This window comes from Triticum aestivum, chromosome 6A (genome assembly GCF_018294505.1).
Source record: "Triticum aestivum cultivar Chinese Spring chromosome 6A, IWGSC CS RefSeq v2.1, whole genome shotgun sequence".
Lineage (NCBI taxonomy): Eukaryota > Viridiplantae > Streptophyta > Magnoliopsida > Poales > Poaceae > Triticum > Triticum aestivum.
Genome location: NC_057809.1, coordinates 450,686,875 through 450,696,921, shown reverse-complemented (window position 1 = coordinate 450,696,921; position 10,047 = coordinate 450,686,875).

The window sequence follows — 10,047 nt, the reverse complement described above, 5'->3', positions numbered from 1 at the left end:
ATGATTCATATATTGGAAGGCTATATTCGGACACCGAAAGTGTTCCGGGTGATACTGGGTCACCAGAAGGGGTTCCAGGCAATCCCCGGCAAAGATATGGGCTTAATGGGCCAAGTAAGGGAACACACCAGCCCACAAGGGGCTGGTGCACCCCCTATAGGGCCAGCCACGTGGGGAGAAAGGAAAAGGAGAGGAGGAAAAGGAAAGTATGAAGTAGGACTCCTACTTCCTTCCCCTCCCCCCTCCTTCCTTTCCCCTTGTCCAAATATGGTAAGGGGGGGGGCGAATTGGATTAGGGGCCCAAGTAGGATTCCTCCTACTTGGGCGCGCCCTAGGGTGCTTCCCTCCCTCCCCCTCCTTTATATACATGGGGAGGGCACCCCTAGAACACACATCAATTGTTCCTAGCCGTGTGCGGCGCCCCCCTCCATAGTTAACATCTCGGTCATATCATCGTAGTGCTTAGGCGAAGCCCTGCACCGGTAACATCATCATCATCGTCACCACGCCGTCGTGCTGACAAAACTCTCCCTCGGCCTCAACTGGATCAAGAGTTCAGGGGATGTCACCGAGCTGAACGTGTGCAGATCGCGGAGGTCCCGTGCATTCGGTACTTGGATCGGTTGGATCGCGAATACGTTCGACTACATCAACCGCGTTACTAAACGCTTCCGCTTTCGGTCTACGAGGGTACGTGGACACACTCTCCCCGCTCATTTCTACGCTTCTCCTAGATAGATCTTGCATGATCGTAGGAATTTTTTGAAATACTACGTTTCCCAACAGACGACAGTTCGGCCAGTAGTCTGGCGCCCGATGATAGGTCAACGTCGGAATCATCCTGCTCGTGTTCCATGAGTCTGGCATCGAGCCCAGACCTCGATTATATCCGGTTCATGGAAGGGACGCCGCCTCTGGAGTCGTCAGACGACAACCAGACGAACGAGGAGCCGTCGAAGGACGAAGAAGAGGACGACGATGATGATGAGGGGGAATGGTCGAACAAGGAGGAGGAGGACGGCGACAGCAATGATGATGATGACGGCGGTGGCGATGAAAAGCCAACGATCAGCGGCAAGAAGTGTCCTCACCAAGACAATGTCGTGGGGCCATCCAACAACAACAACAACAAGAAGAAGGACTAAATTAAGCAGACTGTATATATCTCTGTTTATCCCGTCAATCTCATCGCAGACGGTTAGTAATATGTATTCGACAAAGATCTTCTACATTATCGCCCACAGGTTGGTTTGTTGAACTGTGTGACCTGACGAGCACACAATTCACAAAAAAAGACCGTATGGGCTGTCTATAATGATCGCACACAATTCTGATTACCGACCTATTTGCCGGGTATCACACACATCTTGTTACGTTGAATCGTATGTGTTCACCTCAATCATCGCAAACAGTTCATCAGAGTGAATTGTATGTCGTATATCGCACACACCTTGATCTGGCTGCCCGTTTCTATTGTTCTGTCTCATCGCAAACAGTTCGTACAGATCAACTATATGCCCCTCATCGCACACGCAACTAAAATCGGAATCGTGTTTGATGTACCATCCATCGCAAACATTTTGCACCTTTTTGACGGGTTTTTTACATCGACGTTTGTGATTAATGCATCACACACAGTTTCGTCAAAGGGTCTCTGATCGTAGTGTCGTGTTAGCAGCATACTGCAGTAGTGTCTCGCATGGCGCCACCTCTGATTACATCTGCCTATTAGTCGTGCATGCTAGAGTTTGTTCCACAATGTTGGTTGCCAATCCGTAGTTGAGTTATGTGTGTTTGGTGTAGTCCCGGTTGGTTGTTGTCTTTGTGGTAATGACCACTTAGTATGCTAGCAAGCTAGCAAGGTTCGTGTTTTTTCTACGCTCAAGTTTGCAATGCCCATTGATGGTGTTGATGCCAAGCCTCGAAACATGAGTTAGCCGGTGAGCGGCTTGGGTGCGATGATTTATTAATGCAGTGATATATAACATTCGGCGAACAGTGAAAAGCCGTTGACACTCCACATTGATAGTTGTTGAGTAAGCGGGTGTTGTTGTTGCAATCCACTTGTTTTCGGCATGGTGATGCCTTTCAATGGTGCTGGGGGGATACTTGTCGAGTAAGTGGGTGTTGCTGCTGCAATCATCTACTTGATCCCGGCACGGTGAGGCCTTTCGATAGTGCCGAGGGCACCCTTGTGTAGTGCTTGAGTTTATCTATGGTGATTGACCACATATAATATCGGTTTATTAGTGCTTTGTCAAGTTCGCGTGTCTATTCCATCCGTTTTTCCATTTCCTTCCTTTCATTGTAATATTCTCGAGTTTACGGAGTAAGGTTTCGGCTCAAATGTTTAACTAATGCCAGTGTAGGAGAAATTAGAAGCCTAGTTTTCTAGTTGTGATATTTTTAGGTAGTGCCAGATATATTCCAGTTGAGAATTTTTTTGGTAGTGCTAGTTATTTTCTGATTTGCTTGTCACTCAACGTGTACGTTCACGTTGCGCATGCATGAAGGAGAACACCTTTTCAAAGAAACACTAAATGAAGGAATCATTTCGGGTGTGCTAATCAGATAGTAGTGCAAGACCGCAAGGCTGACGAGACATGAAAGATGGCTACTCTTGATGTTTTGATAATTTGCCCGACCGATTGACATGAACGATTGAGATTGGCATGCATTCATGGTTGATGTTTCACTGAAAAGAAATCGATAAGGCGACAAACTCGTTCATCGATTGATCTTTGATTTACGTTTACCGTATGACAAATCTGTGCCGTCCTATCTTATTGCTTAAACTTGTATACTTCCTATATCATCTCGTATTTTTTATCATGGTATCACCTCGGTTTCTATCCCTTGCTGTCAAAAGTAGGGGATTAAATATTGAGGAACCTCAGTTTTTACGCATTTGTCACACAAAACTATAATGTTTAAAAATGATTGGACATAAGGAAAAGTTGTGCCTGCAACCCATAAATTTTAGAACAATATGTAACATTTTGTGTAAAGAACTCGAACATCGATGTGCCTGTTAGCGCAAACTAAAAGCGCAAACGAAACCCTGGGCCTGACTTAAAACAACTTCCTGCTGACTGAGAAAAAGTTTTAAACCCATCCCTTGTGTCCCACAAAAGCCTAAAAACAAGTACTGTCAACCTTAAAAAGGACGGCGACGGGCCTCCGCTCCACTCAGTCAGAAGTTAGCCCAGATATAAATTTGGATCACAACTTAATAGGTTGTCCGAGCTTGCGAGCCCGCCTTGTGTATGTGTGTCTCCTCGTCTCCTGTCACGCCTTCCTTCGAGCTGCGGTGGCAGCTCCGGTGTGGCAGCGTGTCGAGGCAACGGTGGTTGTTCCCCAGCGGTGTCTTCCTTCGGCGGCACGACGGCCTGGTGGTGAGGTGGGTGTGGGGCGCCTCGCAATGGGCTTTTGCCTGCGCTGCTCCGACCTTGGCGGCCTTGGGGCTGCATTCTCCAGTGTCTATGGCTTGCCACGTCCCGACGGCTATCGCCTCGGCTGTTGGGGTCTGCATTCTCTCCAGGGACTAGCTTGTCGGAGTTGTCAGCCGCTGTCGTTTCCCTGTGCTAGTCCTCTCTGCCTCGTCGCCTCCTCGATCTACTGTACACCTTCATGCCTCACTCTTATGCGAGAGCCCCGCCAACCCCCTTCTCGACATGACGATTCCTACCATCGACATGCCCCCCTCATCTCCGTATCCGGATCAGGCAACTATGAGATTACTTACACCCATCCATGGAGAAATCCTGGCTCGGCTTGCCTATGCTGGCAGCGAAAATACTCGCGGGTGTCGTTCCCCTTCTTCAAGACGCTGCCATGGCCTTCATCTGCGTCCCTTTTTGAGCTCAGGGGAAACCCTAGGTCCGATTCTTCAGGCGCTAATCTCCTTCATGAAGGAGCTATATTGCTTGTTCGCGGCGTCCCGGGGGGTTGGCTTTGGCGATGTTGGATGTCACGTTGGTCTATTTCGTGATTGGTTTTCAGGGCGAGCATCCTTGTTCCTCGGCTTTGGGCACCATGTTCATTTGTGTCATGTCAAAACTCCCGTGTCTACAAAACATACCAGCTTCAATCCAACTCTTTTTTAACATAGTACAGACGCAAGCGCTCGTAAATACGTGCATACACTCAACCCTATGAACACGCACACCCCACCCTTATGAACACCCCCGAGAGACTGAGCCGGCATATCATCTTGAGATTTTACAAAGTCGCCGTAGGTGCCTCGTAGTCGACAGGAACATATCCTCCCACTGAACATGTGTCGCCGGAAATCCTGAAATAAATTCAGGATAAATGCGAGCACCAAGATTTAAACCCTAGTGGACTGAGATATCACTGTTCACCTAACCATCCAGCCAAGGTTGGTTTGTAGCTTCAATCCAACTCCTTTTGGCATGATGTCCACCTAACTTTTAGTATAAAAACTGAAGTTCATGCGCTGATTTTCACCATTCACTTAGGCGTTGTTCGGTATTGCTCTGCCCCACAACTCCTGAGCAGATTTGGCGGAGCTACAATTCACTTAGGGCATGTTTGGTAGCCTGCATGAGGCCCGGCCTGGCTCGTGCAGGACGAAAACGGGCCGATTGGTTGTCTGCTTTCACTGTTCGGCCCGCATGGCACGAACCTTAAAGCACTCCTGGGCCTGGCTCCCTGGGAACGCATGAATCAGCAGTTTCTCAAGGGCCAGGCCCGAGCGGTGCACGTGGGTGGCGACAGCTGCACGTGCACGGCCACGCTCGAGAAGTCGCGTTGCTTCCCGAAGCACCGTTAGTTATTAGCCTCGCCGCTCCCTCTCCCCACTCGCCCCCACTCTCCCAACTCTCACCGGCAGTGGCGGATCGAAGCAGATCAAGAAGACCACCAGACTCCATCACTGGCGAGCGGATCATCACTTGGCCCGTGGCAATGGCGGTAAGCATTTCTCTCTGTTCGACAGGTAGAACTTTTTCCCGTTTGATCTGGCGATAGATTCGATCCACGGTGAAGGGGAATGGGAAATAGGGGTAGATAAGCATGTAGAGGTAGTTCATACTAGTTCATACGAGTTCATAGTACTTCAAACTAGTTCATGCAAGATCGGAATAGAGGTAGATGCGGATGCAGAAGGGGGATTGGGGGATTGGGGGTACACAACAGACACCGGCTCACCGCGGCGGTCGTCACCGGCGTGCGGAGCAGCGGGTCGAGCCGCTGGCCTTCTTCCTCTTCATTGCCGTGCGGGCTGGCAGGTTGTCGTCTTAGTCCTCGGCGGAGTCGAGGTCGATCTGCCAGGTACGACGGCCTGGCTCCGACGCCCTCGCTGGCATCTGCACCGGTTCTTCCTCCTCCTTAGGCTACCCATCGATGACCGCCGGCGGCGCGATTGCCATCTCCCAGTACACTGTGGCACAACGGTCATTACGAGCCCAGTAGTTCTTGTACTTGCACCACTTCTTCCTCTATTTAGTGTCGTTGGAGATGGCCTGATTCCTGGCTCAGCGAATGATGTCAACTGCCATCGTGCCCTTCGTTGGGTCAGGAATCAGGGTCTTCAGCTCTTGTGCAGTGGACCTCATGAGCACTGCATTAGATTCCTTCTGCATGTCAGGCATGGAGCCGAAGTTCGAGCACACCTCCATGGTGTTCTCGAACTTGGTGCAGTCACCAGTCGACCACCCGAGGAAGAAGGCTCACCAGCCAATACCGAAGGAAATATGCCCTAGAGGCAATAATAAAGTTGTTATTTATATTTCCTTATATCATGATAAATGTTTATTATTCATGCTAGAATTGTATTAACCGTAAAATTAGTGCATGTGTGGATATATAGACAAACAGAGTGTCCCTAGTATGCCTCTACTTGACTAGCTCGTGAATCAAAGATGGTTAAGTTTCCTAGCCATAGACATGTGTTGTCATTTGATGAACAGGATCACATCATTAGAGAATGATGTGATGGACAAGACCCATCCATTAGCTTAGCATAATGATCATTTAGTTTTTCTACTATTGCTTTCTTCATGACTTATATATGTTCTCGGACTATGAGATTATGCAACTCCCGAATACCGGAGGAACACCTTGTGTGCTATCAAACGTCACAATGTAACTGGGTGATTATAAAGATGCTCTACAGGTGTCTCCGATGGTGTTTGTTGAGTTGGCATAGATCGAGATTAGAATTTGTCACTCCGTGTATCGGGGAGGTATCTCTGGGCCCTCTCAGTAATGCACATCACTATGAGCCTTGCAAGTAATGTGTCTAATGAGTTAGCCACGGGATGATGCATTACGGAATGAGTAAAGAGACTTGCCGATGATGAGATTGAACTAGGTATGATGATACCGACGATCGAATCTCGGGCAAGTAACATACTGATGACAAAGGGAACAACGTATGTTGTTGTGCGGTTTGACCGATAAAGATCTTCGGAGAATATGTAGGAGACAATATGAGCATCCAGGTTCCACTATTGGTTATTGACCGGAGATGTGTCTCAGTCATGTCTACATAGTTCTCGAACCCGTAGGGTCTGCACGCTTAAAGTTCGATGATGAATTGTATTATGAGTTATGTGATTTGATGACTGAAGTTTGTTTGGAGTCTTGGATGAGATCACGGACATGATGAGGAGTCTCGAAATGGTCGAGACATAAAGATTGATATATTGGTCAATGTTATTCGGACACCGAATGAGTTCCGAGAGGTACCGGATAATTACCGGAGTGCCGAGGGTTATCGGAACCCTCGGGGGAACTAATGGGCCTCGATGGGCCTTAGTGGGAAGAGAGGAAGGGCCAGGAGGGGCTGCCCCCCCCCCTTGGGTCCAAATTGGACTAGGGGAAGGGGGCGGCGCCCCCTTTTCCTTCCCTTCCCCCTCTTCCTTCCTTCTTCCCCCTCTTCCTTAGGTGGAAACGTACTAGGACTTGGAGTCCTAGTAGGATTCCCCTCGCCTGGTGCACCCTAGGAGGGCCGACCGGCCACCCCTCGCTCCTTTATATACGGGGGCAGGGGGCACCCTAGAACTCACAAGATCAATTGTCATCACCGTCGCCTCACCGTCGTGCTGATGGAACCCTCCCTCGTCCTCAACTAGATCAAGAGATCGAGGGACATCATCAAGGTGAACGTGTGCTGAACACGGAGGTGTCGTACGTCCGGTGCTTGGATCGGTTGGATCGCGAGGACGTTCGACTACATCAACCGCGTTACTAAACGCTTCCGCTTTTGGTCTACGAGGGTACATAGACACACTCTCCCCTCTCGTTGCTATACATCTCCTAAATAGATCTTGCGTGATCGTAGGAATTTTTTTGAAATACTGCATTCCCCAACAGTGGCACCCGAGCCAGGTCTATGCGTAGATGTTATATGCATGAGTAGAACACAAAGAGTTGTGGGCGATAATAGTCATACTGCTTACCAGCAATGTCTTACTTTGATTTGGCGGTATTGTTGGATGAAGCGACCTGGAACGACATTACATGACCGCGTTCATGAGACTGGTTCTACCGACGTGCTTCGCACACAGGTGGCTAGTGGGTGTCTATTTCTCCAGCTTTAGTTGAATCGAGTTTGACTACGCCCGGTCCTTGTTGAAGGTTAAAACAACACACTTGACAAAAAATCGTTGTGGTTTTCATGCATAGGTAAGAAAGGTTCTTGCTAGAAGCACGTAGCAGCCACGTAAAACTTGCAACAACAAAGTAGAGGACGTGTAACTTATTTTTGCAGGGCATACTGTGATGTGATATGGTCAAGACGGGATGATATAAATTGTTGTATGAGATGATCATGTTTTTTAATAGTTATCGGCAACTGGCAGGAGCCATATGGTTGTCGCTTTATTGTATGAAATGCAATCGCCATGTAATTGCTTTACTTTATCACTAAGCGGTAGCGATAGTCGTAGAAGCAATAGTTGGCGAGACGACAATGATGCTTCGATGGAGATCAAGGTGTCAATCCGGTGACGATGGTGATCATAATGGTGCTTTGGAGATGGAGATCAAAGGCACAAGATGATAATGGCCATATCATATCACTTATTTTGATTGCATGTGATGTTTATCCTTTATGCATCTTATTTTTCTTAGTACGGTGGTAGCATTATAAGATGATCTCTCACTAAATTTCAAGGTATAAGTGTTCTCCCTGAGTATGCATCGTTGCTATAGTTCGTCGTGCCAAGACACCACGTGATGATCGGGTGTGATAAGTTCTATGTTCACATACAACGGGTGCAAGCCAGTTTTGCACAAGCAAAATACTCAGGTTAAACTTGATGATATGTCTCCAACGTATCTACTTTTCCAAACACTTTTGCCCTTGTTTTGGACTCTAACTTGCATGATTTGAATGGAACTAACCCGGACTGACGCTGTTTTCAGCAGAATTACCATGGTGTTATTTATGTGCAGGAGCAAACGTTCTCGGAATGACCTGAAACTCCACGGAGCCACTTTCCAGAAAATAAGATAAATACCTGCCAAAGATGAAGGCCAGGGGGCCCACCACCTTGCCACGAGGGTGGGGGCGCGTCTGCCCCTCTAGGGCGCGCCCCCTACCTCATGGGCCCCCTGTTGCCTCTCCGACTCCAACTCCACCTCCATATATTGAGTTTTGATGAGAAAAAAATCAGAGAGAAGAAATCATCGCGTTTTACGATACGGAGCCACCCCAAAACCCTAAAACCTCTCGGGAGGGCTGATCTGGAGTCCGTTTGGGGCTCCGGAGAGGGGAATCCGTCGCCATCGTCATCATCAACCATCCTCCATCACCAATTTCATGATGCTCACCGTCGTGCATGAGTAATTCCATCGTAGGCTTGCTGGACGGTGATGGGTTGGATGGGATCTATCATGTAATCGAGTTAGTTTTGTTAGGGTTTGATCCCTAGTGTCCACTATGTTCTGAGATTGATATTGCTACGACTTTGCTATGCTTAATGCTTGTCACTAGGGCCCGAGTGCCATGATTTCAGATCTGAACCTATTATGTTTTCATCAATATATGAGTGTTCTTGATCCTATCTTGCAAGTCTATAGTCACCTATTATGTGTTATGATCCGTTAACCCCGAAGTGACAATAATCGGGATACTTACCGGTGATGACCGTAGTTTGAGGAGTTCATATATTCACTATGTGTTAATGCTTTGTCCCGGTTCTCTATTAAAAGGAGGCCTTAATATCCCTTAGTTTCCGTAAGGACCCCGCTGCCACGGGAGGGTAGGACAAAAGATGTCATGCAAGTTCTTTTCCATAAGCACGTATGACTATGTTTGGAATACATGCCTACATTATATCTATGAACTGGAGCTAGTTCTGTGTCGCCCTAGGTTATGTTTGGAACCGCATCCGGCATAATTCTCCATCACTGATCCATTGCCTACGAGCTTTCCATATATTGTTCTTCGCTTATTTACTTTCCCGTTGCTATTGCTATCATCACTACAAAATACCAAAAACATTGCTTTTACTACTGTTACCTTTTGCTATCGTTACCACTACTATCATATTACTTTGCTACTAAATACTTTGCTGCAGATATTAAGTTTCCAGGTGTGGTTGAATTGACAACTCAGCTGCTAATACTTGAGAATATTCTTTGGCTCCCCTTGTGTCGAATCAACAAATTTGGGTTGAATACTCTACCCTCGAAAACTGTTGTGATCCCCTATACTTGTGGGTTATCACTTGACGATCCTAGCATATGCAGATATGGCCTCGGAACACTGAGACCGAAAGGTCGAGCATGAATCATATAGTAGATATGATCAACATAGTGATGTTCACCATTGAAAACTTCTCCATCTCACGTGATGATTGGACATGGTTTAGTTGATATGGATCACGTGATCATTTAGATGACTAGAGGGATGTCTATCTAAGTGGGAGTTCTTAAGTAATGTGATTGATTGAACTTTAATTTATCATGAACTTAGTACCTAATATTATTTTGCATGTCTATGTTGTTGTAGATAAATGGCCCATGCTACTGTTCCTTTGAATTTTAATGCGTTCCTAGAGAAAACTAAGTTGA